Genomic DNA, 27,378 nt, shown 5'->3' on the forward strand with positions numbered 1-27,378 from the left:
GGTGTTCAAAGGGACATCAGTGCCTGAGTCCCACTGGGTGGATCTCCAGTGGGAGCACAGAGCTCCATGGCCAGAAATCCAGTTGGGTCGTGTCCCTTCCCTTGCAAGGGGCGGCCGGGGCATGAGGGGCCTGCCAGGGCTGGAGAGCAGGCAGGGGCAGGTGGGAGACAGCGCTGCTTCCCCAGCTCAGCTCAAGCTACTCACCACTCCCTCCCTGTGCCTCAGTTTACCCTGAGGGGTTCCGTAGAGGCAAACCCGGCCCATGTGGTGCCTGTGCTGGGGAACGCAGCTCTTGTTGTCTGTCACAGGCCTCGGGGAGCTGAGGCAGGCGACATTTTGACACACGTTGGCCGGTCAAGGGGAAGTCTCCCCCTCACTTGCTCTGAGGCAGCTTGTCGGAGCTGTGGGGCAGCCCAATGGGCTGCAGTAACCCCCATGCTCCTTGGTGTATCTCGAGTACGCTCACGATAGTGGCATAAAGCCCTTCTCGGTGAATTATCCGGACTGCCCAGCTCCCCGGGTTGCTGGGAACGTGTCCTCACTCACCAAGGGAAACCGAGGCGCAGAGTGACAGGGAAGTGAGGGAGAGCAGGCCAGATCTCAAACCACTCGACCCCACTGCCCTCCCAGAGCTGAGAAGAGAACCCAGGAGTCCTGGTGCCCAGCCCTGCCCCTGCTTCAACTGCGAGATCTCCCTCTGCTCCTGCAATAATGTACCCATGAGATGTCACCCTCCTTTGGGAGATGGAAATAGACACCCCGCCCCTCCCAACCCCGCTGCACTGCCCCTCGCCCCACCCCCATCCTAAAGCCAGCCTCTGAACCAGACACCCATTTCACAGCCCCACACACTGAGCCCTGCACGGCCCTTCCTGCGCAGCCCCGCCCCCTGGTCACTCACTCATGGGCTCAGGACACGTGGCAGTGCCGGAGCGCTCCCCGCAGGCAGCGGCTGGGTCCCAGCCCAGCCCGGCCCAGCTGCAGCGCAGGGCGGCGGTGGCAGCGCCGTTGTGGCCGCGCCCCCCGGCCCTGGTGCTGTGCGGTGCGGCCCGGGGGAGGCGGCGCTGGGCGCCCCGGGGGTGCACCGGGAACACGTGACGTGCACGTGGCGGGTGTGTAGCGCGTGTGACAGTGTCACACCGACGGGCGGGGCGGGGCGCGGCGCTGCGGGGGGAGGGGCAGGACACCGCGCACACCCGCTGCAGGGCCGGGCCGGGCCGGGCGCGGGGGACAACAGCCCTGTCCCGCCCTCTGAGCGCGCGGGGGGGGCGGGGCTCCCGGACGGGGCCGCGCACGCGGGGGGGCGGGGCTCACCCCCTGGGGACTGTCCCCCCGTGGGGCTCTAGGGGGCACTGACCCCCACCCTCCCGCAGCGCTTTGTCACGTGGGCGCCGAGCAGGCAGCGGTCGCCACAGCCCCGGCAGGGTCAGTACGCGCAGCAGGTCCCGCGGCGCTCACTGCGCATGCGCGGTACGGGGGGCGGGGCATAGCCCGAGCTGCGCGGGGGTGTTTCGTACAGCCCCGCCCGGCGGTGAGTGTCGGGGTCCCGGGCCGGGGGACGGGACAAGCTATGGGGGGGGTCGCTCACCCCGTGGGGGGGACACGGAGCCGGGGTAACGGGCGGGGGCACTCGGTCCCCCCGGGGCTCAGCTCGGGCCCAGCGGGGGGAGGGGGGTGTGGTCCGGCCGTAGGCGCCCTCTGCGGGGGGGGGGGGGGCGGTTCTGTCCCGTCTCCTGGGCTCGAAACGCTCCTACCTTGGGGGGGGTGGGTGTGTGTCACGTGCTCCAGCGGGAAGCGGCGCTTCTCCTCCCCCGGGACCCGAGGGGCCGGGCTGGGACGCACCGGCTGCGGGCACGTGCCGGGGGGGCGGGGCGCGGGGAGAGACGGTCCCGCGGGGCGGGGGGTTCGCACACACCGGGGTCTCTCGCGGCTCTGTGAGCCGGTGCCCAGGTGCCAGCTAAAGGTCTGGAGGGGCAAAGGGGGGGGCGATGCCGCCCCAGCAGCTGCGCTGAGCAGCCAGGGCAGGCGGGGTTCTTTGGTTTGCGCTTAGTTCGGGCACAGCAGCAAGAGGAAAATTACACTTATTAGAGGCCTTAACAGTTACTTTGTATTTATACACAGATGGAAACAATATAACTCAGACAAGTGATCGAAGTACCACAATTGTGAATTTTTGTTTAACTTTTCTAACAGTTGATAGGAAACCGCTGGCAGCGATTTTACAACAGAAGCGGCTGCCGCGTGTGAAAGGGGGTTTTAAACTGACCGCTCACTTTATGAATGAAACCAAGATGGCCACCGAGTGAGTGACAGGCGAATGATTTTACTCGTGGTTACTACTATTTGCAGAAGGTCATTGCTGACCGCAGCTCGCCAGTTCAGGTAAGGCGAGGACCCCCTGGGGTTTGATACGCAAGATAAATTTTCTACAGTTCTACGTAAAAGATAGAACACTGCGATCCTCCGCTAATAGATCAAAGGGGTAAACGCGTTTTAAAGATAAGGTCAGGGCTTCCCGCGGTCTGAGTGACGGGCTTATGGTTTTAGCAGTTTATAGCCCAAAAACAGCTCGTACCCGCGGTTTTTAAAGGGGAAACAACACAATTTAACTTAAGAAAAGTTTTAGACAAATTCGCTAGCTTAAACTAATACAAGTAATGTGTACACAAGAAAGGCAAGTTGCAGGTATGATTTTCACCCCTGCCTCTTAGACCTGGTGGAACCAGAGTCTTTCCCTTAATTCCTATAGGAAAGAAGTGCAATACAGGTGTAATTCTTACCCCTGCCTCCTCGATCCAGTGTGACCCAAATTCTCTCAATCCCTCGGGACGAAGTAGATACGAACCAGGCATCCCCAGTCTTGGGAGTTAGTTCCAGACCTGGCCAGCAGCTGTAGGTGATTGAAACTCAAAGGGGGGGTGGTTTGCCAAGCCCCTTTATACCCCTTCTGGCACCTAGGCTTCTTCCTGGTCTCAAGTGGCCAATTGGGAGGAGAGTGTTTGAACCCCAGGTTTCCCAGAGAAGATGCAAGGCTCAATTTGCACCTGTGAATTGTGGACAATTGGGCACCTTTGGAGGTCATGGGCGGGGTTCCCCAATCTTCCTGGGGAAGTGATCAAGGCTGGTGAAGTGATCAAGGCCTGTCAATTACTGAGATCAGCCAGAAGGGCGGCCATTAGCTAGCCCATCCACTGTCTGGTTTTTGTGTATAGTAGACAGGCTGGGCGAGACAGCACACCTGTGTTCCCAGGACATCAACGGCTGCCTGTCTCCCCTGCTTATTTCTCTCTCTGTCTCTCCCAGTGGGGGGGGGAAGAGGAAGAAAAGGCCAAATAGGGAGTTCATGTCTGGCTACACCTCCCAGAGCTGAGAAGAGAACCCAGGAGTCCTGGTGCCCAGCCCTGCCCCTGCTTCAACTAATAGATCTCCCTCTGCTCCTACAATAATCTACCCATTAGATGTCACCCTCCTTTGGGAGATGGAAATAGACACCCCGCCCCTCCCAACCCCGCTGCACTGCCCCTCGCCCCACCCCGATCCTAAACCCAGCCTCTGAACCAGGCACCCATTTCACAGCCCCACACACTGAGCCCTGCACGGCCCTTCCTGCGCAGCCCAGCCCCCTGGTCACTCACTCATGGGCCCAGGACACGTGGCAGTGCCGGAGCGCTCCCCGCAGGCAGCGGCTGGGTCCCAGCCCAGCCCGGCCCCAGTGCAGCGCAGGGCGGCGGTGGCAGCGGGACGGGCAGCGCCGTTGTGGCCGCGCCCCCCGGCCCTGGTGCTGTGCGGTGCCGCACGGGGGAGGCGGCGCTGGGCGCCCCGGGGCTGCACGGGGAACACGTGACGTGCACGTAGCGGGTGTGACAGTGTCACACCGACGGGCGGGGCGGGGCGCTGCGGGGGGAGGGGCAGGACACCGCACACACCCGCTGCAGGGCCGGGCCGGGCGCGGGTGACAACAGCCTTGTCCCGCCCTCTGAGCGCGCGGGGGGGCGGGGCTCCCGGACGGGGCCGCGCGCGCGGGGGGGGCGGGGCTCCCGGACGAGGCCGCGCACGCGGGGGGGCGGGGCTCACCCCCTGGGGACTGTCCCTCCGTGGGGCTCTCGGGGGCACTGACCCCCCCCCCCCGCAGCGCTTTGTCACGTGCGCGGCGAGCGGGCAGCGGCCGCCACAGCCCCGGCAGGGTCAGTCCGGGCAGCGGCTCCCGCCGCGCTCATTGCGCATGCGCTGTACGGGGGGGCGGGGCACAGCCCGAGCCCCCCCTCCCCCGCGGTACGTGTGTTACTGCAGAGACATTATCGCCCAGTTCTGGAGAGGGACGCAGCCGAGCTGGGTTTTGTATTAAAATCCGGCACCTTAACACAGGGGTTAAATCGTGATGGGAACTTTCCGCGTCACTCTCGGGGCTCGTCTGCGAACTTGGCTCAGTCCAACTCTTGACCTCCCCCCCCGCCCCTCCGCTCTCTGATTTGCTCCCCTCGATCGTTTGTTTCTGATTTGTGCGCCTTGATTTCTGTGTCCGGTTCTCTGGGCCTTAAATCTTGAGTCTGCTCCGGTCCGGCTCTGGGCGGGAGAAGTGGGTCTGTCCCACGAAAGCTCGTCACCTAATAAACCATTTTGCGAGTCTTTCAAGTGCCACTTGACCGCGTTTTGTTTTGATGGTGTAGAGACTGGCGGGGCTTCCTCTCTGTTACTGGCCAACGCTTAACGCGGACCGAGTCCAGCACTGGCGGGGGGTGTTGGTTATTGCCGGGGGGTGAATTCCTCCGCTCTGAGGGGGTGTGCGCGGGCTCCCCCCAAGCCCCTGGGGGGGGTATTAAATGCCGCAGGGCTGGCGGCGGGGGGGGTCGTCCTGTATTGTGTAATGCTGACACCTACTGGCCGCCCCCAGCATTGCAGTAGGACGATGCAGAGGGGCAGTGCAGCTCCCCAGATGCGGCTCAGGCTACGTTCAGGCTGCAGTTGTATCTAGACATAATTTATGCAATTTGCGCAATGTGTAAATGAACCTCCCCCGTCCGGCACCCTCGGGCCCTGACCGGTGCCAGACGAAAGAATTTGCAGGACCACAGGAGGTCGATATTGCCCAGCTGCATTCCCAGCACTCCCACTGCTCACTTGGTGGTTCCCTGTTGGGTTCACTGGCGTTGCCCACGGTGGGCAGAGGGGACACTGGCTGGCTGGGGAGGCGGGAGCTGTTTCCTCCCTCCCCCAGAGCCTGTCCCAGAGCTGAGCAAACCCTTCACCTCGGCCCCACGTTCTGTCCCACCCATGAGCCGCCCCTCCCCCACCCGTCTCATGTCCCCAACCGCTGGGAGTTTCTGCCCGGGGGGGGGGGTGAAGCCCGTGGGGCCGGTGCAGGGAACAGGGACCCCCAGTACAAACACTGCGGATCAGTCCAGCCCTGTGAGCGCCCAGCCTGGCCCCACCCCCAGAGTTCAGCCTTTGGACCGGGACCGAGACCCAGCGGCAGACCCTGCCCCCCGTTCCCCGCTGTGTGCAGCCCCGGTCTCAGCTCCTCGGGGCGGGGGAGAGCCGCTGCCCGCAGCCTCCCGTCGCAGCTCACAGAGCCGGACGGGACTCGGGAGGTCCCAGGGTCCCGGCCCGGCCCTCTCGGCGGGGCGCAGCCCCAACCCGGGCAGATCTGTGTGTGATCTCTGGGCCCCAGGCCCGCAGGGTCGGAGCTCACAGCCCGGGGGGTAGCAGGCGAGCGCCGACCGCTGGGACCCGCAGGAGGGAACGAACCCGGCACCCGGGGGGCTAAAGCCCGGGGCTGTCCCAGGAGCCACAGGCCGCTGGCGCCCCCGCACCCGGCCCGGCTGCAGAGCGGACACTCCGCTCCCCGGTCACTGCGGGTCACGCACGTCCGTGTCCAGCCCACATCGCGGGGGGGTGAGGGGCCTTTCGCAGGACCCGCTGCGGGCGGCAGGGCCAAGCGGGGCAGGTCCCGGCGCTTTGCCGCAGGACGCGGCGCTCCCGGCAAGTCTCCCCCCGGCAGAAGCCGGGCCAATAAACGACGCGTCCCTCCGTCAGTCCCCCTTGTCTCTGAGCTGCCGCCCGTGGCACCGCCCCGGCTACAGCGACACCGGGCACAGCCCTGCGGGCGGCAGCGGAGCGCGGCCGGGGCCGGGGCCGGGGCTGGACACTGGTGGGGTAGGCTGAGTCCTTTACTGCGCTGTTAGCCTGCCGCGCCCGGCAGAGCTACGGGCTCTGCCCCTTTAAGGGATTTGGCGCGCTGTGTGCTAATGTCACAGTGTCATGGCCAACCGCCCGCCCGCGGTGAAGTTCATCCATTTCAACAGCGGCTGCAGGAAAGCTCTCGGGGCCTCGTCCAATCCGGGAGCACTATGCTAATATGGCCACGCCCCTGCAGGGAGTCAGCGGCCGCCTGGCTTTTTCGCGCGTTTTCTTGCCCTGGCAATGGGAAAAGAGGAGCGTGTGAATGGGGCGTTCGGGGTCCCCCTTCGGCTACGGGACAGACACGGGGAGGTGGAGCTGGGACCTGACTTGCAAGGGGCGCTGCGGCCCGGGAGTGCCTGGATGAGGTGAGCTGTGATCTTCCTACACCGCAGTGTCCTGGGAAACTGAGTCCCGCCCTCTGGTCTGCAGTGCGGGAAGGGTGTTCCGGCGATCCCAGCCTTAGGGCAGCGCTGGGCTTATTTTTACCCACGGACCCACCCACCCCACGCAGTCTGAAGGGCCTGGCAGTGCCTGTGAACTAGGTGGTGTTTCCTGTTTAATTTGGTGCCCAGAGTTGTGCACAATTTGTCCTTTGAATGTTTTTATTTACTACAAACCGAGGTTTGCATTAAGATTTGCTCCCTTGAGGCCTCACGTCCATCAGGGAGCAGAGGGTGACCCCTGTGCAGCGCACCCCCCAAGGGCAGTGGAGTCAGGGCAGTGGCTTCTACAGCTGTTCCTGAGCAGTCTTGGCTAGCAGCCGCCTGGCTGGTAGCAGCAAAGTTGAGGGGTTCAGTGTGCGGGAGGGGCTGCGGGCTGGGGCAGAGGGTGGGATGCAGGGGTGGGTGGGTGGAGAAAGGGACGAGGAACCTCCTCGAAAAGCTCTGCCCAGAATAACGGCTCCTGCAGCAGTTTGGTCTCTGTGGTGGGACTTTGGGTTGGGAATATTAGCGAGAAAATGAGACGGGGTAAGTGATTGCTCCATGCACCCCTTTGCAGCCTGCAATGTGGTGTTTAGAGCTTCAAAAGCATCTCACAAAACTGGGTGACTGGGGCACAAAATGGCAAGTGAAATTCAGTGTTGATCAATGTAAAGTGATGCACAGGGGAAAACATCATCCCACCAGACCTGTTGGGGTGGGGGGTCTAAATCAGCTGCTGCCACTCTAGAGAGAGTGCTTGGAGCCATTGTGGATAATGAGCAAGTCTCTGTTCTGAGGTGGGATTGATCAGGTGCTGGGGGGAGTTACCCAGTGTTTGGAGCTCACACACTGTTTGCTGTTTAGAGATGAGTTGCTCGTTTTCAGGCTTTTAGACGTTCACCATTTACTGGAAATAATCAAGAGGGTTTTTTTTTTATTTTTTTAACATTGCAATTATCGCGTGGGAGCCACAAAGAACGTCCTTAAAGAGCCGCAGGGTGCAGACCCCCACCTCCGACTGTTTTGTTTTGTGTTTTCATTTCTTTTCAGGTTTGCATCCTTGGGAAGAGCAGACTGGAATTGTGATCTCAGAAGAAGCGACGCAGAAACATCTGCCTGGATCTGCAGATCCTAAGAAAATGATTTTGAGCCTGGGGAGCTGCCCTGCGCATCTCAATGGAGGGTTGAGCCCACGGCCTGTTGTTCCGGAGGCCTCCCATGGAGAGCTCCAGGAAAGGACCCCGCGTGTGGCAGGAAGGGAAGAGCGCAGTGGGCAGAGCTCCTGCACTTCCCACTCAAGAAAAGACGTCAGCTCTTCGCCATCTGCACCCCCTGCATCTTGGGAAGCAGGTGACCCAACGGCCCTGGAGTGACTTCTGTGAACCCTGCAACGCAGGGGAGGAGCTGGGAGGAGAAGTGGCCCAGGAAGGGTGAAGAGCTTGTGTTTCCTTGGGGTCCTTTCCTACCCTGGCAGAGGGAGGACCCCTGCTGGCGCGGGGCCTGCGGAAAGTTGAACAGAATTGACTGTGCAGCCGCTGAGGGGAAGCTGAGGAACGGGTCCGCCGGATGCCAGGCCAGGTGAGGGCCCCCTAGAGAACCAGGCTTTGGCCATTTGCGGCTGTTTGGGTTGTTCTGATGCCCAGTTCCGTGCTGCTTTGGATGGTTGTGGCGGTTTTGTTACCAAGAACTCTTCGCAGCATCCAGTTCTGATTTCATCCGCGGTTATTCAGGTTTATCCCACAGTGTCCTCCTGGCACCTGAGCGCTGCCCTCTCAGTGGAGCGATTCGCATCGGTCACGTGTGGCTCTGTCTCAGCGTGTTGTGTGAGGCGGTCTCTGAGTGGGGATGTTCATGTGGCCCTGCTAAGCCTCACCTGAAAGGGTTATGGGTAACAGGTAGGGGTGGAGCAGCCTCCTGCCTGCCGCAGGCCCGGGCGCTCCAGCCAGGCCAGAGTAGCCCCCATCTGTGGTGGCCCTGGGAGTGGGGGGGAGAGGGGACGTGGCTGGAAAGGTTTCTCTCTGGCAGACTGGGGCTGCTGCAGCCCAGCGGGAGCATCCCTGCCCTGTGGAGCGCCTGAGCCAGGCCGCTGCTGATGGGGGCTCCTGTGTCTGCTCTGGGGTGCCCCCCACTTGCAGCAGTGCCACGGGCAAGGAAGCGCCAGCTGGGCTGCAGCAGCTCCTGTCCATGGCAGTGGGGCTGCTCCAGCCGGGCGAGGTTGGAGGGGCCCCCCAGCTGCCTCTGCACCCATTGAGCAGTGAGCTCGTGTTTCACTGGGGAGCTAATGAAAGGTGATTTTACATCCCTGTCTCTGAGAGAGTCTCTGCGTAAATCCGGCTTTTTCCCTTTGTCTCCCTTCCCCTCCCCCGAAGGACACCTGCCCGTTCAGTGCTCCGGGCTGGGCGTTTCCTGCTGGGGTGTGGGCATTTTCCATGTCAATCGCCAGCTCCTCCCCCCCCCCCCCCCCCCCCCCCCCCCCCCCCCCGGTCTCTCCGGGAGTCCTTGACACATGTGGCTTCTCCGGGGTAAAAGCTCTTCTTGAAGTACAGCAGCAACTGCAGGACTGCTGGGGTGTGGGGGGTGTTCGGGAGGGAGGGGAGGAAGTGCTAGAGGAGTGGGGGAGGGGAGGGAGTGCCCGGGGGGTGGGGTAAGGGGTAAGGGATGGGGGGAGGGATTGCCAGGAGAGTGGGGGAGGAGAGGGAGTGGTAGTGGAGTGGGGGTGAGGGAGGAAGTGCAGTGGGGTGGGGGAGGGGAGGGAGGGCCAGGCGAGTGGGACAAGGGGGTCGGTACTAGGAAAGCAGATTGGAAGATTTGTCACTGATTGGTGACGGAGCCTTGTCTATACTATGTCAGGTGCCCATCCGTCCCATATCGGGTGGAACAGCCCCATATTTTGGGGGCCAGAAAGGCATCTCGACTTATCTTTTAAAAGGGGCTAATTGCCCTGTATTCCCACGCACCCCCGCTGGCTGACTGGGAGCTCACCCACGGCGGCTGCCAGGTTCCCAGCTCCCCACACCTCTGTGGAGCCGGGAGGAGCCGCCCCCACCACCATATCTCCCTGTCCTGTGTTTGGGATAGGGAGATACGGTCACCCTAATACCAGGGAAAGAGTCACCTGTTCGGGGCTGATTTTCTGGGTTCGATTCTGCGCACCCGGTAAAGACGCACGAAATCAAACTCTCTGGAGCTGACAGTCGACCCCTGAACTCCTCCATATCGCGAGGAGTAAGGGAGATCGACGGAGAGTTTCTTCCATCCACTTCCCTCTGTGTAGCCGGCCAGGTAAGTCAATTGCAGAGAGGTCGAGTCTAGCTCCGCGACTGCAGAAACTAGAACTGTGTATCTGCCATTGACTAAACTCCCAGTGTAGACCGAGCCTGGGAAGTGGGGACCACACACAGGGCTGATCAGAGCTCAGTGCTGCAGACTGGCAGTAGGGGGCGCTCTGACCTCGCTAGTGCCAGTGGTTGAGGAGAACTGACAGCCAGGGCTGTTTGGCATCCTTAAATATCTCACAGCGCTGCTTGAACAGGGGCTCTGAGTGTGCCCAGAGTCCAGCCTGGGTGACTGCAGGTTGCCTCCTGCAGGGCCAGGCGGTGTGGGGTTCATCTTCCACCCTTCCCTTCAGACATCCTGCAGCCGTGTGGTGCGCTGCTGACCAGCCGCTGTATTTCCCTTCAGAGGCGGCTGCATTTCAGTGGGGTGGGGGGGAACGATTCCGGTAGGTCAGTGTTTCCCGAACTAATTTGGCCACAGAGCACTTTTGGGCTTGGAATATATTGATGGACCACAGACAGGCTGGGCCCGGGGAGAGGGAGATTCATACCAAAAAGTTGCTGCATGTAATTCTCCAAAGCTGATTTAAAAAGTTCGGGGGTTTTGATGCCTTTTATTTTACAAAGAACAAAAACTAACAAGAGAAAATTATCTGAATGAACAACTGATGTCCTTCTGATAGGAGGATGTTTAGCAATCGTATCATTAAGTATAAAAATTAAATATTAAGTGCAAACCCAGAATAAACGTCATTATGGCAGCCAAAAGAAGGATGCTTAGTGTCGTTCTTTTGTACAAAAAATAGAAAGAACAAGTGTTTAAAAAAGGCCTGTCCTTCCTTCAAGCTTAAAAAACAGATTTGTGAAAAAGAAACGCAAAACAAATTAGGTCTGAAGAAATATGTTCAAATGTTGTGGTTTTATAATCTTGTTATTTTTACAGACAACCACTGAAAAAAGAAAACAAGTGCCACCTGACAGGCTTTTTTAATGGGAGGAGTGTTTCTGCATCTCTCTTTCAGCACCAGTCAGATAATGACTATACTATTATGACTGTGTTATAAATAATAATGTACCTGCAATCTAAATAGTATTCAAATACCTTTGTGACTGTAGTGCCAGCTCCATGCCTCAAAATCAGAACACGAATAATAAAAAATCCTCACAGCATTATTTTTCTAAATCTCTCATGGTTGTTTTTGGGCCTGATTCGTGGCTTTTGAACCACTGGGGATGGCAATGCCAGAGTGGTGTAAATAAAGTGACCTGGGTGAGAATGAGAATCCAGCCCGTTGTCGTTCAAATTGGCAGTGTCCCTTTAACATGGTGGCCAGGTTTGCAGTCAGTGAGGGTGTGTCTACACAGCAAAGTTATTGCGGAATAACGGCCACTATTCCCAAGTAACTTTGCGAGTGTCTACACAGTAAAACCACTATTGCAAAATTATTTTGAAATAGCGAAGGGCTTATTTCAAATTTGGTCAACCTCATTCCATGAAGAACAGGGCCCATTCCAAACTAGGGGCTGTGTAAACAGGAGGACGGCCTATTTCAAAATGAGCTATTATGGAACATTTATTCTGAAATAACTTTGCTGTGTAGACGTGGTATTTCAGATTAGAGCCCCGGGAAGCCGTGCTTTCAGGGACTCTAATCCACAAGAGGCTCTATTGTGTGTGGAGACACTATTTGGGAATAAGTTTTGCTTATTTTTCCCTGCAGTGTGGATGCGTTACTCTGAAATATTTTTGTAAGGAATGTGCCAGCAGGAACTCAATGCTGCTGAAGGCTGGGAGGAATGTGTCTCTCGGAGATCATTTGCATGAGAATGCAAAGGGGTGCATATGTGATACCTGGCAAACAAAGAGTGATGGGTAGCAAGGAAGCAATGAGATTTTGTCGATTGTAAACACATTGCTGTAGAATCACAATTTATGCTAACGCTCAGTATGAGAACTCTGAAATCTCACCAATGCTCCAAGCCATTGGGGGGGGACAGGGCAGTCGATATAACTGCATAAGACATGGATTACACAGAGCTCCCTCGTTTGAAGCATTATAAAGCAAATGTGCAGGGGTTGGGGGGTATGGTTTGAACAAGATAGCTGAGTGGCTTGGCCCTGTTTATGCCTTGGCCGTATAGCTGTAAGTTTGCTTTGAGTAGTTCTCTTGTGTGTTAAAAGATAGTGCTGGATACTGATGTTTTTATGAGACTCCACTTTGGTGGCTACCTAGAGCTGAAACTACAGGGGGGCAGCTGAGGCCCCCAAGAGCTGAAATTACAGGGTTTTACCTGAGGCCAGACCTACTGTGCTATGGGATGGTGTGACAGGTGGGCAGCTGGTAGGAGGAGTGATGGATGGCATGACTGGCAGGCGGTGTGACCGGCGGGCAGCTGGAAGGAGGAGCAGTGGATGGCATGACCAGCGGGTGGCCAGTTGCAGGAGCAGCGGATGGACAGAAGGCACAACCCATGGACGGCTGGTAGGAGCAAACAGAACGCCGGACGGGCGCAAAGGCGGCCTTGTCTCAGGTTCCGTGAGGGAAAGCATCAGCGTGAGGTGTCAGTGCCCACAGGGACTGGACCAAGTTATAAGTGGGGCATTTGAAGTGGGGGTACGGAGAAAGTTGGGTGTGTGGATTGGCTGGTCACAGTATTGGACTGGAGAGCCTGAGAGGCCAAGGACACTGCTCAATGCATCTGAGCTGGGACAGTTACTTGAGAACTGGTTATGAACTCTGGGTGGGAGAATTTCCCAAGCTTATGCTAATTGACTTTTCTGCCTCTTTTATTAAAAGTCCGTTTCTGCACTCAGACTGTGTGCTTGCGAGGGGGGAAGCATTGCCTCTCCGAGGCCCCCAGGGGTGTGTGACCTTCCCAGGCTACTGGCTGGGGGCTTGAGCCGGTTCTGCGTGAGATGGATGAAAAGGAACCCCTCGGTGTTGAACCCAGCCCTGGTTGCTGCCAATTCCTTCCGGTGGAAGGGTTACAACAATAATACAGCAACTGCATTATTAGTTAGTCTGGTTGCTGTTACAGATCTGGACTAACACGACTACCCCTCCGGTACTTAACAAGAATACAAATATTTGAGCCAAATAAAGAGATTCAGCGAATCACCAGACACCTCCCTGGGCCTAGCTGGCAGAAGATTTGGTACAAGCAGAGAAGAGCGGTTGCCATCATATTATGCATGTTCATTTTACACTCCAGTAATGTCTCACCTCAGCACAGGGAGGTGCTGGTCTGTTCCATGTTGGGGCTGGGGGGACCCCACTGAGCAGGGAACCAAACTCTCCACTCTGCTCCCAGCAACTGATGCCAGGAAATGAAAAAGGACCAAACACATCAGAATCGTCTTTCCTGCTTTATTTACTGTAAGTACCTGACAGACCCCAGTGAGATCTAAGGACACAGATCAGTACAAATCACATCCAGCTCCCCACTCCACCCCCCAGAGATCCTCATTAATTAATTGTGTCCTGCCCCCGCAGCAGCCTCTCTGTTAGTTCTGCCCCTTCCCAGCCCCACATCTGCCTCTCAGGGCCCCTCTGCTAGCCCCAGGGGTTCATCTCCCTCCCCGCTTATCCCTGGGGCTGCAGGGAGGGAGGGAAAGGAGCATCCAGAGGTCATAGAGCTGAGCCAGGGGTTGGGTAGGTCAGAGTCCTCCAAGGTCACAGATACTGAGGCTAGAGAGGCTGGTTTCAGGGACACAGTCGGAGCTGGGATCCTGGCCACACCCAGAGCCAGGGCCGGATTCTCCCCCCAGGGACGGAGCCTGGCGGGAAAGTGAAGATCGGGGCCTCGGCATCAGCATCGATAAATGTCACCTGCCCCCGGTCACAGTCCAGACACACCCGGATCCTGCGGGGGGCCCGGCTCAGGGGCAGGGGGGTCACAGGGAAGGTGAGAGCCAGAAGCTGATCCCAGCCCTGTTCCACAGCCCAGATCTCCCTTCAGGGCTGAGGCTGATCCGTCCCTTCCTGCTCACAGACTCTCTGGCCACCCCCACAGCCCAGCGTCGCCCACCCCCACCTCCACCTCCCAGCAATGTCTCCCCGAGGTGAACCCCTCACAGCCCAGCACACAGAGCTCAGCGTCGAATCTCTCCGGGTTGTCGGGCAGTCGCTGCCGTGTACGTTCCCATCTCACACTTTTCCCACCCTCAGACAGGACGAGGTGGGGATGAGCCGTGTCTGGATCCAGAGTCACACGGGCTGCAGGGGAGAGAGAACCAGAGCGTGAGGGGCAGAGCTCAGCCCTGGGGGAGGGTTTGATGGTCAGTGACAGAATCGGGCCCAGCTGGAGAGTGACTCGGGGAATCTCCTTCCCCCAGGCTGTGCCCGACAGCTCTGAGATCTCAGCCCAGGGCTGGGGAGAGTCACTCACAGGCAGGGCCGGGTCAGGGACAGGGTGAAAGGATCGGCTGGGCCAGGCCTGGGGCTCAGGATCTTTCCCCTCCTGCCCCCACCTCTCCCTGGGGAGGGACTAGAGACTCTGGGAGCCCCAGCAGATGGTCCAACTCAGTGACCATTGACAGAGCTCCCCTCCCCCTAACACCTTAAATCTCCCTGTGTCCCAGCTGCCCCTGGGCTGGACTTTGCTCTGGGGCCTCCCCACTGCACCCGGCCTACTGGGAAATGTCACAGCTCAGGGAATAACAGGCCACACGCGACCAGGATAGATCCTGCCCTGAATATCACAGCTCAGCAGCAGACGAGTCCATTAGCCTGGGGCAGGGCGGGAGGGGTTAACACCGGGGAAGGGGTTTGATGGTGGAATGAGACAGAAGCTACGAGTGTGGTGGGGAGAAGGGGGATTAGGTTTCTGTGGGGCCCTGGGTCAGAACATGGGGGCCCCTCCCCCTTCCCACCTCCTGTCCCTCAATTCCTCATGTTTGTCATGTTTCTGTCATGGGGTCAGGGCACGGGGCAGGTCCCAATCCACCTACCCAGCGCTCCAACTGGAGACTGGGCAACTCCCTCACCCTGACTGCGCTCCCTGGCTGGAGTGCTGGGTGGGCAGCAGGCAGAGCTGGCCTGGGGCTGTAGATGCTCATTTTTCCTGGGCTCCACAGCCAGCCAGGGGCTCCGATCCCTGTCCCTGTTCTCCCAGTGGGTAATTACCCGTTGCAGGGGGAGGGGGAGTGTAGAACAGCGGCTGGTGGAAAGAGGGAGAGGGCCATGCTAGTGATGGGAGGAAAGTGATGCCCTGTGTACCAGAGACAGGCGCAGGCTGGGATCATGGTGGGTGCAGAGAGGCAAAAAGTAAGAAGCTCCCAGCTCTGCTCACAGGCGCTCCCCAGGGGTGTGTAATGGCCCCAGGAGAGCCCCCGCCTCTGATCCCGGCTCCGTCCCTCTGCTTGTGTCTGCAGCAGGGATCACCCACAGACACAGTCCCTGCTCATCCCATCAGCATAGGGTCACTGCAGAGCTCATGGCTTTCTTCAGAGGGGAGAATGAGAAGGAAAAAACAAGTGCCCCTGACTGTATTCCAACTGAGCGTTCCCCCCATTTGAACAAGTTGCACAAACCTCTCCAAAAAGCAAAGCAGGTAAATGAACAGCCAATGTCTCATATCGCAACAAAATCATAAAAGTGACATTGAAAATGGAAAACTTCCACACAAATGCAAGAAGCTGCCGCAGGAGGATCTGATTTGGGACAAACATTTCTTGTCAGTGGAAGGAGAATGACACTTACCGATGCCCATATGCGGTTTGCCTAAAGATGAAAGAGACACACACACGTTAGGGGTTTCCCACTTGTAATGTTTTTATGTCCCTTGATCCTCACCACAGCAGTTCCGACTGAGGAATTATTTCCACACACTCTCCCCTGAAGGAGCTCAGACTGGACAGGTTGTGTTTAGGGTTTTCCTGTCCAACCTCCGCCCTCCCCTTTCCAGTAATGGAACCGGTCTGTGCCCTTCCCCCCACTGCTGAACAACTGGCTCTGCAGAGGAGTTTGGGCTGAAAGCGGAGCCGGGGGAGGAGCAGAGCTACAACTGGGGAAGGAGCTGCACTGGGGGCAGAGTGGAGCTGTGACTGGGATGGGAGCTGGGCTGGGGGCAGAGTGGGAGCAGGAAGTGCTCCCTCTGCACCCCCATGTGGGCTGGCCTTGGCCTCCTGAATATTCCTGCATGTACCCCTAGGAAGGTGGGTCCCACTGTTTGGGGGTCACTTGAGTGGAGGATTCGTCGATCCTTCTGGCCTTACGCTCTGTGTCTCTATTGCTGAACTGACCATCGGTTTTTCTATTTGCTTTTGGTGGGAAATTTATCCGGTCTAGTCAATCCCCACATTTTACAAAGTTACATGAAAAACAACTCACAGCTCCAAACAGAAAGGTAATAATAAAAAAGCACGTCCGCAAACACACAGAAAAGGGATTTGTTTGGAACAAGATAAATTTATGCAAAAACCTCCCCTCAGGAGGGTCTAATTTTCTTACAAAACCTTCTCAGAAGAAGGAGAATGACACTTACTTATTTCTTCATTCAGTTTGTCTGAAATTGAAGAGAAATAAATGTTATATATAATATAGATGCACGTGTCTGTTAGGCAGTTCCCTTTTCTTATGCCTCATTTCTCTTTATCATTATAAAAAAATGAAGACAGAGAACTCAACATCTCCTTCGGGACATTAGACAAAAACATTCATTGGTCCCTTCTGGTCTTGAGCTCTGTGATTCTATTGCTCTACCAGTTTTTCAAATTAGCTTTTGCTACAAAATAGATCAAAAGTGGCGCTTCCCCACATCTTGGTCCTGCTGGAACTGGACTCGATGGCCTCTCAAGGTCCCTTCCAGTTCTGTGATTCTACTGTATATTTTAGAGAGTTTGTCTCTTTGTATCCTCCTAAATGGGAAGAGGTAGGACCTCCAAATTCAGTATATGGATTCCTCTTACCAGAATTTAAAGCAATATAAGGGTTTGGTTGTGTCAGGAAAATGAGATGTGCCTGGAATGGGATTTATTCTCATAAAACCAAACAGGATCACTCAATCAAGGACAGTCCTCAAAATTAACAACCGAGTAAATGTTGAAAGAGACTGAACCAAGATGAGCCAGAAAAATTTAGGATGAACCTAGAATAGGCTTGTTTCTTAATAAACCTTCCAGAAATTTTGAAGAATGTTCTGTTTCAACACACCTAAATCAATGCTTAAAGTTTGAAAACAAAAAGAAAATGTTACTGGAAACCACATTAACTGCTGCCTTTTTTTTTTTGTTAACACACTGAAGAAAAAGAGAATTTAAAGCAACAAAAAATAAATACACTTCATGAAATTCCCCTCTATAAAATGTATGAAAAAATTCAATGGAAATGTGTTAATCTTTTTTTTTTTTTTTTTTTTCAAAAAAAGTCCAGAATAAAAATTAACTTCATCAAAACAACATTGTAATTTTGAAAAACACAACCATTTCAATGAAGGATGGACTTTTCCGTTTACTGTCAAACAACCCCGAATTGAGTTAAGGACCTGAGCAATGCTGGGTGAATCTGCTAGTGAAGTTATAATCAGGATGTACAGAACATTTCAGCTATCATAGGGTTAGTTAGAGCATCAGAGGGGAAATGCAGCATGACCTGCCTATGCCCCAAGAGAAGGGAACTGGGCAGTATTTCTGTCCAAGTGTGTGTCATTTCTCACTCTAGTGGTAACATGACACAATCCATGGTTTACAGTCAAGCCCTGAGATACAGTCACATCTGCTCTGATCCTACTGACAGACACCGAAAACTCCAAGATCTCTACCAAAGATTCAGAAACCTGAATTACCCACCAGGAGAAATGAAAAACAAATCGACGGGGCCAGACAAATACCCAGAAACTGACTTCTCCAAAACAGGCCCAAAAAAGCCAAAAACAGAACACCACAGGTGCGTCTACACTTGGAACTAACTTTGAAGTTAACTTCAAAGTTATGCACTACATCAAAGTAGCCAGTAGAGAGTCTACACACATTTTCCCTTCCTTCAAAGTCCTAACTCCATTCCTGGGAATGGAGCAGTGCCCATCTTTCAAAGTTTAACTTCGAAGCAGGGTGTGGGAAGATGCTCAACTATGAAGTAAGCAACTTCGAAGTTATTTTCATAGTTTAGACACAGCCCACTTGTTTACCTGCAGCCCCCAACTCAAACCCCTGCAACACACCATTAAAGACCTACGACCTATCTTAAATCAGGATGCCGCTCTCCAGAAGACCCTAGGTGACCGGTCTGTTCTTTCCAGAGGCAGCCTCCAAACCTAATGAGGATTCCAACCAGCAACCACAGTCGATACCACAATAATACTAATCCTGGAACTTTTCCATGCAACAAGCCCCATTGCCAACTTTGTCCACATATCTATTCTGGAGACACCACCACTGGACCTAACCACGTTAATTACAGAATCACAGGCACATTCTTCTGTTCCTCAGCTAACATCGTGTATGCCCTCGTCTGTCAACATTGCCCACGCACCCTGTATATAGGACAGACGGCAAACACTCTTCCACAAAGAATGAATGGACATAGAACAGACAGCAAAAGACTCCAAATACACAAACCCGTCAGCCAGCACTTTAATGGAGTGGGTCATTCTGTTAAAGACCTGAAAGTTTGTGTTCTACTGAAAAGGGACTTTAACAACTGCCTGCAGAGGGAATGCTCAGAACTAACATTCATAGAACCACAGAATACTCGGACTGGAAGGGACCTGGGAGGTCATTGAGTCCAGCCTCCTGCCCTCATGGCAGGACCTAGTACTGCCTAGACCATCCCTGATAGACATTTATCTCACCTGTTCTTAAATCTCTCTAGAGATGGAAATTCCACAACCTGCCTAGGCAATTTATTCCAGTGTTTGACCACCCTGACAGTTAGGAACTTTTTCCTAATGTCCAACCTCAACCTTTCTTACTGCAGTTTAAGCCCATTGCCTCTTGTTCTATCCTCAGAGGCCAAGCAAAACAATTATTCTCAATCCTCCTTATGACACCCTTTTAGATACCTGAAAACTTTTATCACATCCCGCCTCAATCTTCTCTTTTCCAAACTAAACAAGCCCAATTCTTTCAGCCTTTCTTCATAGGTCGTGTTCTCCAGACTTTTGATCATTCTTGTTGCTCTTTTCTGCACCCTTTCCAATTTCTCCACATCTTTCTTGAAATGCGGTGCCCAGAACTGGACACAATGCTCCATCTGAGGCCTAACCAGCGCAGACTAGAGCAGAATGACTACTTATGTCTTGCTCGCAACACACCTGTTAATGCAGCTCAGAATCATGTCTGCTTTTTTTGTTACAGCATCACACTGTTGACTCATATTTAGCTTGTGGTCCACTATAATCCCTAGATCCCTTTCTGCCATACTCCTTCCAAGACAGTCGCTTCCAACTCTGTATGTGTGAAACTGATTGTTTCTTCCTAAGTGGAGCACTTTGCATTTGTCTTTATTAAACTTCCTCCTGTTTACCTCAGGGCATTTCTCCAATTTGTCCAGATCATTTTGAATTTTGACCCTATCCTCCAAAGCAGTTGCAACCCCTCCCAGCTTGGTATCTTCTGCGAACTTAATAAGCGTATTTTCTATGCCAATATCTAAATCATGGATGAAGATATTAAACAGAACCGGTCACAAGATCCCTGCGGAACCCCACTTGTTACACCTTTCCAGCAGGAATGAGAACCATTTATAACTACTCTCTGAGTACGGTTATCCAGCCAGTTTTGCACCCACCTTATTGTAGCCCCTCTAAGTTGTATTTGCCTAGTTGATTGATAAGAATATCATTCAAGACCATACCAGAGGCCTTGCTAAAGTCTAGGTATACCACATTGTGGCAGGGTGGGGCCAGGAGAGGGGAGACAGGAGTGAAAACAGAGGGGAGACAGAGCTGGCAATCAAAGTGGGAGCAGCTGAGGAGTAGGCTGCCCTAAATCAATTAGGGCCAGCTGATCCTGCTCAGGGCTGCCTTTATAAGCTCTTCTCCATGCAGGGCAAAGGGGAAGGGTGGGGAAGGAGAGTTTGGGTTCATACGGTGGGGCCACTGGACTAAACAGGGCAGCTGCGGCCCAGGAGTGCGACTGACTCCGCCACGCGCATCCACTTCTTCTCCCTTATCCACAAGGCTCGTTATCCTATCAAAGAAAGTTCTCAGATTGGTTTGACATGATTTGTTCTTTACAAATCCATGCCGGCTGTTCCCTATCACCTTCCACTTTCCAAATGTTCACAGATGATTTCCTTAATTACTTGTCCCATTATCTTTCCTGGCACAGAAGTTAAGCTGACTGGTTTGTAGTTTCCTGGGTTGTTCTTATTCCTCTGCTTATAGATGGGCACTAGATTTGCCTTTTTCCAGTCTTCTGGAATCTCTCCTGTCTCCCATGATTTTCCAAAGATGATAGCTAAAGGCTCAGCTACCTCCTCTATCAGCTCCTTGAGTATTCAACGATGCATTTCATCAGGTGCTGGTGACTTGCAGACATCTAACTTTTCTACATGATTTTTAACTTGTTCTTTTTTATTTTATCTTCTAAAGCCACCCCTTTCCCAGAAGCATTCACTACATTAGGCATTCCTTCCTCAGACTTCCCACTGAAGATTGCAACAAAGAAGTCATTAAACATCTCTGCCATTTCCAAGCTTCCTGTTACTGTTTCTCCCTCCTCACTGTGTAATTCAAACTCACTAAATATGAGGACTAGAAGGGACCTCAGAAGGTCATGGAGTCCAGCTCCCTGCCCTCAAGGCAGCACCAAGTACTACCTAGACCATCCCTGGAAGACATTTATCTAACCTGTTCTTAAATATCTCCAGAGATGGAGATTCCACAACCTCCCTAAGCAATTTATTCCAGTGTTTGACCACCCTGACAGTTAGGAGCTTTTTCCTAATGTCCAACCTAAACCTCCCTAGCTGCAGTTTAAGCTTATTGCTTCTTGTTCTATCAAATTCATATTCAAATTTGACAGATTAACATGTGGTTTGAACAGCAACAGCAATTACCTGAGCTGTTATAAGGACTCTTTTACATACTTCAATGTTTTTTCTAACTCTTAACTTCCCCACCTTACATACACCCACACACCCCACTGTCCATCTGCTCTTCTGATTTACCAACCTGAAGAACAATTATTCTGATTTGTTAACCTTGGTAACAATTTTTGGACCTCATATATCGAGTCTGCTCTGGTATGGCTATGGTCTGAAGAAGAGGGTCTGTCCCACAAAAGCTTGTCACCTAATAAATTATTTTGTTAGCCTTTAAAGCACTACATGACTAGTGTTTTGTTTTGATAGAATACAGACTAACACCACTATCTCTCTCTCTCTCTAATGGTAACTCTAATGGCACAAGATACTTTTGGAACAAATAAGATTTTTAATCAATCAACCGGTGTGTGGTCGACCCCAAGTTTGTGCCATTTTCACCCAGCAATTAAATAGAAGCACAACCTAATTGTGAATCAATTGAACAGAGCCTTTCACATTCCATTAACTCACTTTCCCCTCCTAGATCTCTTGTAGGTACCTTTGAACTTGCTCAGAGTCTTGGAGAGAGCAGTAGTTTTCATGGAGAAACCACTGACTTGTCCTTCCAGTTCAGGGGAGATCTCCGCTGGCGGCTGGAACTTCCCCTTCTCACACCTGGACAGAAACAATGTCAGATGGTGATACGGCATTTAGTGACTTGGTTCTTCAGTTCTTGCCAGTGAGTCGCTGCTCTGAGGGGCTGGGAGTTAGAATCCCTCGGCCTCTCCCAGCCTGAGAGCAGGTGCAGCACAGCCCAGGGCCCTGCAACTGCCACTTGAAGGCCCTATTAATATTCTTGAAATCCGGCCTGGAGAGACCAGCTCTGGGGACAAAAGGGGAATTGCGTCTCCATGGCCCATTCACGCCTTGGCCTCCAGGCTCTGAGGGACAGGATGCTGCCAGTGGAAGTGCTGTACAAATCTGCCCACTAGGAACTAGACTCAGACACCAATTCACCCAGTGCCCAGCAGTGACAAGCCGATGTTCCAGCCTCATAGTCCTGGGGCAGCCAGTCCCCCAGGAAGGTGACACCTCTAGGGAATACCTGAGGTCAGACTTTGCCATTGAGGGGATAATTGTAAAGTCTCTGCAAGGGTGAGACCCTCAGGCTCGAGATGATCAGGGATATTTGTAGCTTAGATGTGACCCTCCCCTAACATCTCACTGTAGAGCCCTGGGGAGATTCGGTGCTAACATCATCTCTCAGCTCTTTCCCAACACTGAGAGGTGGGAGGGGAGTGAGAGCCACGTACCTCCTCAAGGTGCTTCTGACGTCCTACAGGGGAAGGAGAGAAAAGAATCTCAGTCCCACACAACACGCACAGGGGATCCCAGGGAAGGGAGTTTGCAAATCTAGGGAAGAGGGGCCCTGCCCTGGCCCCAGGGCCTTGGATTCCCTGAGCTAATGGGGCTTTACCATCTCTAATATCTCTGTGTTTGTAACTCGAGACTTCTGACTGTTGGACCCCAGAGCTTATGATTCAGGAGCCTCCCTTCCCTGTGTGGGGAGCTGGGACGTTTGTTACCACAGGCACCAGCTTCCACTTCTCCCAGGGGGTGCAGAACCCCACTCCCACTCCACCCCTCCAGCAATGCCACACTTTGCCCCACCTCTTCCTGCCCCCGCACTTCCTCTTCCCCTTCCCCATCTCCATCTGTGCCCATCCCCTCCCCCCAGCACACCCTTGACCTGTTTCTTTCCTCCCCATCCCACATCTCCCCCCACAGCTGACTGTGGCTGGCAGGACGTGCAGGGAGAAGTGGAGGAGCTGTGGCTGGTGGGTGCAAAGCAACAACTTAACTTTTTCTCTGGGATCTCCAGCCCTGGGGCACACACAGAGTCTCTGTGTCTCCCTCAGTCTCACCTGCAGGAATTCACTCGCTGGCTTCTGACACTTCCCCTCCAGCTCACCCATCAGCTCACCGAGACGGGAAATCTGCGCAGAGAGTTCACTGACATTGTCGTTCTGGATCCTCACAATCTCCTCCTCCAGCTTCTCCAGCCGGGCCAGCAGGAGTCGCTCCTGTTCCTCCAGGAACTGCCGCAGCTGCTGGAATTCCCACACGATTTTCTGCCTCTCGGTTTGTGTCCGTCTCTGTAGGAAGACAGGGGACGGGCTGGTCAGGGACATGGGTGGAGCCTGGGCCCTGTCATGGGGGGCTGAGTGCGCAGGAGGGAGAACGTCTTTGAAAAACCTGATATCTGACGTTTGACTCTATTCTGTGCACACAAGGCAGAGGATTCTCTCACAGTTTCCCCCTTTGTCCCCTGTTATCGCTGTAAGGGAGGTTTCTAGGCCTGTGATGCTCAACATATTATGTTATCCGAGGACTCTGGGAGTTCAGGCGGCAGGAGGCCGGGCTCAGCGCCGCACTGACAGAGACGAAGTGGAGAAAAAAGAAGGAAGTGTGTGTGAACAACAGGAGCAGACGCAGCAGGCAGCACTGCCTGGGGACAGTCCGTTCCCTTGGGGAGGGTTTGTGGGAAAGGCACAAGGGACAGATACTAACTCATCCCCTGCAGTGGAACCCCTGCCCTGAGCCATTTACACTCTAGCTGCAATGGAAGCTCAGGGCTTGTCTGCACACGGCTCTAACCCACCAATCCCTGATCACAGAGACACTCACTAGCCCTCCTTCACCAAGGCCACACAGGAGTCTGCCTCCAAACAGACCTCCCTCTGCCAGCCCTGATGGTTCGTAACAACAGGCACCTACCAGGTACTCCCGGCTTTTCTCTTCTCCAGTCGCTTTCAGTCCCAGCAGCTTTTCACTCTCTTCCCTCAGAGTCTTCAAACGGGCCTGGATTTTTCCCTGAGGAAACACAAAGGATTTGGGAGGTTTTACTTTGGGTTGAGAGGGGGGTGGCGCTGGGTGTTCCCCCCCAGAACTCAAGATAACTGTTAATCTTTGTGAGGTCAATACTCCCCAGGAGAGGACACGTTATTAGTGCAGCCCCAGGGCTGGTCACAGCCAGACGTGTTACCAATTCACGTTAGGGCTTTTTAGTAATTTGCGAGAGATCTGGATTCTGCCCAAGCTTTGTGGGTACTTGCGAATTGCTGAGTGGTGCAGCACGTTCCAGGACACTGGAGTCACACGGGGGTGAACCAGCTGCTCCATCTGAGCCCTGTTGTGGGTGGGCTGAGGGCATCTGAGACCCACACAGCATTCAGCCCAGTGACCTCCTCTAGTGCCGGCCGCAGCATCTGAGTTTAACCCCTCGTGGAGCTGCGCAGGAGTTCAGCCTCCCAGTGGGAACCTCCTCTCCCTGTTGGGCCTGGGGCCTTCAGCCGCGCGTCTTTCCCTCCCAACGGCTGCTCCTCTTCACTGCTCAGTGCTGGTGAGATGGGCCACATAGCCTAGTGGTTGGATACGGGACTTGGCCTTGGAAAATTGGGGGTTTATACCCAGCTCTGCCACTGACCTGCTGAGTGGGCTTGGACAAGTCACTTCCTCTCCACGTGCCTCAGATTCTCTTCCCACCCTTTGTCTGTCTTGACCAGTTAGAGTGTAAATGGCTCAGGGCAGGGATTGTCCCTCACTAGGTTCTGTGCAGGGCCCCACACACCCAAGGGCAGATCGCATCTGGGGTCTGTAGAAGCTGCTGAGGTGCCAATTACAACAATAAACCCTGTGATAGAATTGGCAATAAGAGCCACAACTTGTAACTCGCCCTTCTGCAGCCTGAAGGCAGCTCTCTCACCTAGAACAGCCTCCGGCTCCTGAGAGTCAAACTTCACAGACCATTGAGCAGCTCCTGGTCTGTGCAGAGTGCCCATGGGTCCCTGGGGAGCAGGGTTTGAAAGGGATCCCACTCCCATTTTACAACAGCCGCTATAAAAGGCAGGCAGCCAGTAAAGACCCACGTGGAGCCAGCTGCCTTCTGCAAAGATGAGTGAGTGAGGGCTGGGGGATGAGGTTATATGGGGGACTGGAGATGGCTGTCTTCAGTGATGGGGACGGGGATGAGGATGGGGATGGGGTAAGAGGAGGGGGCTGGAGGTACCTGGCTTTGTGGGAGGGGAGGGCCTCTGGCAGTTGGCTCGTGGGGCTTGCGGTGCTCAGGCGGCTGGCCCTGGCAGATTGGGGATTGGGCAGCTGACCCTGGCAATGGGCAGCTCGGGCGTCTTGGGCTGGTGGGTGGGCAGCTGGCCCCAGCAGCACAGGGCTTATATGGCTGGGGCTGGCAGGTGGGTGGCTGGCCCCAACACCATGAGGCCCAGATGGCTGGCCCCAGCAGCGTGGGGCTTGGGCATCTCAAGATGGTGGGCAGGTGGCTGACCCTGCCAGTGTGGTGCTTGGGTGGGCAGCTGGCCTGCAGCTGGGGCAGGTGGGTGAGTTGCTGGCCCTAGCAGTGCGGGGCTCAGGCAGGCGGCTCTGGCAGTGCAGGTCTTGGGCTGGCAGGCGGCTGGCATGGGGCTCAGGCAGCTGGCCAGCTGGGGCTGCACCAGGCACCTGCAAGGGGCCAGGAAAAACTATTTGTACTTATTTTTAACTTCAAATGACATTTCTGTATCAAGTTGTTGTGTTTATTTGAATTGATGTATTGCATTTTTTCTTAAAAGGGGGTTTGGATGATGGCAAAGAAGAAGTAGGGGGTGAAGGAGTCTCTAAAATATAAATAGGGGCATGATGCCAAAAAGTTTGGGAACCACTGCTTTAAACCAACCACCCCCCAACCTACAGAACTGAAAGCCATTTACAAGCCCTCAGGGTAATTGCTCAGTCATGAGGAAAACTAACCCCTGAACAGAAAGAGAGAGAGAGAGCCTATAATGACCTAAAAATTCCTATCCCCGTTCAAACCAGGTGCTTTTTAGGTCATTATAGGGGCTCTTTTGCATACTTGGCTTAATCTAATTCTTGACACCCCCCCCCCCCTTCTGCCCCTCTGCTCTCCGATTTGCTCACCTTGATCATTTTTTTTTCTGATTTCTCAACCTTGATTGCTATTTTTGGTTCTCTGTGCCTTAAATATTGAGTCTGTTCTGGTCTGGCTGTGGGCTGAAGAAACGGGTTTGTCCCACAAAAGCTCATCTCCTAATAAACTATTTTGTTAGTCTGTAGAGTGCTATTGCACTGCTTTTTTGTTTTAACCTCAATCTCCAGCAATGGCCGTTATTAGCACCTCTAACTCTCAACAAGCACACAGGGCATATTTCCAACTACACACAACAATTACACACTCAGCAGGTCAGAATGTTAAAAATAATCAATGACAAAATAATCTTTCGTTCAAAGCATCTCTAAGTTATGCATATTGACAGTCACAGCCCATCTTCCATACAGCATTCGGGGGAGGGGTGTCCCTCACAAGACAAACTTAAAAACTTAAAAACTTCCTTTGTTGCCTTTTTGCCAGACTGGAGCATCACTAATTTGTACAGCAACTTTCAGGCCCTGAAGGCTGCACACACCGGAATGGTGCCATTGACTTGTCAGTAAAATGCAAAGTTATTACCCATCAGCCTGGACAGCAGCTCTGTACCTTGTACTCCTGGGCAGCCTCCTGGATGGGAACCACAGTGTGAGCGCGGTGAGCTTTGGATCTATCACACACCACACAGATGGGGGTTTGATCCTCTTCACAGAACAGCTTCAGAGCCTCCTGGTGCTCCCCACACACCCCGTCCCCGCCTGCTCCCTTCGCTGCCTGCAAACTCAGCCGTTTGGTTATTTCTACCATGTTTGCCAGCTGCCTGTTGGTCTGGAGGCTTCTCTGCTGCACAGTCTCTCTGCACTGAGGGCAGCAGGCGGCTGGGTCGGGTCCCTCCCAGCACTGGCTGATGCAGGCTCGGCAGAAGTTGTGCCCGCACTCCAGAGTGACCGGGGCTGTGAAATACTCCAGACAGACGGGACATGTGGCTTCTTCCTGGAGACTTTGCAGGGGGCTCCCTGCAGCCATGGCTCCCTCCGGGCTGGGAACAGGGTTGGTTTCGCTTCCCTGAGCTCAGGAACAGGCTCATGCGCTGCAGCGAGTGGGTGTTTCCCTGCCTGGATCTGACTCAGGCTGTTTGCTGGGCTGGGAGGAGCTCACCGGTAACACCGGGGCCCTGGGACTCCCACGAGCTCATTGACTGGCCTAAGCGCTCATGGGCGGCCGGAAAACAAACAAACTCTGTTTATCTTCCAGGTGCCGCAGCCTCTGAAACAGACTAACAGGCCCCCACTGAAGTCAGAGCCCTGGAGGCTGTTGCGGGAAAGGGGCCACTCGGGCCAGTTTCAGGTGTGGGGAGTCACTGCCAGGGGTGCTGGTGCCTGCGGGGGAGGGCGCAGGGAGGCCACCCAGAGGGGCCGGGAGGGGCCGGGGACACCCACTTGGCAGTTAAAGTTGTGGTGGGAGCAGCCGGTCTCTGGAGTGCTCCCTCCCCGCACCTGTGCTCACAGAGGCTCCCCCGGACGTCAGCCTCCCCCTGTGGCGCAGGGCAGGGGCCGGGGCCGGGGCCGTGTGTGTCTAAGGGGGCCGCCAGT

General features: G+C 54.6%; 1 protein-coding gene, 1 long non-coding RNA gene and 1 pseudogene across 3 annotated transcripts in view; 1 reads left to right on the forward strand and 2 right to left on the reverse strand.

The window, feature by feature from the left end:
- LOC142024609 (uncharacterized) overlaps nucleotides 1-27,378 on the reverse strand; it is a 144,907-nt gene that overhangs the window by 74,739 nt on the left and 42,790 nt on the right. The gene's annotated exons all lie outside the window — the stretch shown is intronic.
- Nucleotides 1,305-9,054, forward strand: LOC142024990 (uncharacterized). 2 transcript variants are annotated; one of them, XR_012648549.1, is made up of 3 exons: nucleotides 1,305-1,425; nucleotides 2,194-2,382; nucleotides 7,653-9,054. It is a non-coding gene; the product is annotated as an uncharacterized LOC142024990 (long non-coding RNA). The 2 variants fall into 2 exon arrangements; XR_012648550.1 differs by lacking the exon at nucleotides 1,305-1,425 and adding an exon at nucleotides 1,481-1,531.
- On the reverse strand, nucleotides 13,435-26,861 carry LOC142024868 (zinc finger protein RFP-like; annotated as a pseudogene).

The sequence above is a fragment of the Carettochelys insculpta genome, chromosome 22 (genome assembly GCF_033958435.1).
Source record: "Carettochelys insculpta isolate YL-2023 chromosome 22, ASM3395843v1, whole genome shotgun sequence".
NCBI lineage: Eukaryota > Metazoa > Chordata > Testudines > Carettochelyidae > Carettochelys > Carettochelys insculpta.